Source organism: Lolium rigidum, chromosome 2 (genome assembly GCF_022539505.1).
Source record: "Lolium rigidum isolate FL_2022 chromosome 2, APGP_CSIRO_Lrig_0.1, whole genome shotgun sequence".
In the NCBI taxonomy this organism is placed as follows: domain Eukaryota; kingdom Viridiplantae; phylum Streptophyta; class Magnoliopsida; order Poales; family Poaceae; genus Lolium; species Lolium rigidum.
The window spans coordinates 96,492,330-96,493,228 of NC_061509.1; positions in this window are offsets into that span (position 1 = coordinate 96,492,330).

An 899-nucleotide genomic window follows, 5' to 3' on the forward strand; every position below is an offset into this window, starting at 1 on the left:
CTAATCCGAGTGGATGACCTTGAGGGTCTCCCCGTGCTTGTCGTCTGTCCTTCAAACACTTCTCCAAAGCTATAGTTATCCATCTTCCTTTTCTGAAGTTTTTCAAAAAACAATATAAAATTTGATTTGGTGACATATAATTGAGGGAAACTACTATAGGATCTTGCTAGAGTACTAAACATGCATCAAAACTAATTTTTACCACTTAGAACAAGCATGCAAGATCACTAAACATGTTACCTACAGCAGCAAAATATTCAAGATATACTCAACCAAACAAAATTCTACTTGGATAATCGGAGGAGTCACATACCGGAGAGCAAATGTACCAAATTTCAGACAGAAATCTGGGATGAGCAAAGAGATCGAGAAATCTTGAGCTCTTGAGCAGAAACGCGAGTGAGAGAAAGTGAGTACGAGTTTTTTCGGGAGAGAGAGTGCAATGAGTGGAAAAGATGATGAAGTGGGGCAAGGAGGGCCCCACACAACGAGGTGGCGCGCCCCTTCCAGGCCGCGCCGCCTATGGGGTGCCACCCCAGGGTGCCCCACTCGGTCATCCCCGTGTGTTCCCATGTGCCTCTTCGAAAAATAAGACCAACGGTATAATTTTTGTGAATTTTTGAAAACTTTAAAAAACGCACATTTCTGGGTACTAAATTTACTATTACTGGGCAGAAAAAGATTTGCAAACCTATAAACAACTAAAGCATCTTGCAAAATAACTAGTGCTACAGCAAGTAAAACAAGTGGAGGAAGAAAGAAATGTTGTTTAGCTCTTCTATGCATATCAAATATACTTGTTAACAAGAGTGATCAAGTCTTGCCACCAAATAAATTTTACATAACATAAGAAGAATTAAACCTCAAATCAATCATGTTACCTTGTATTGTATTGATAC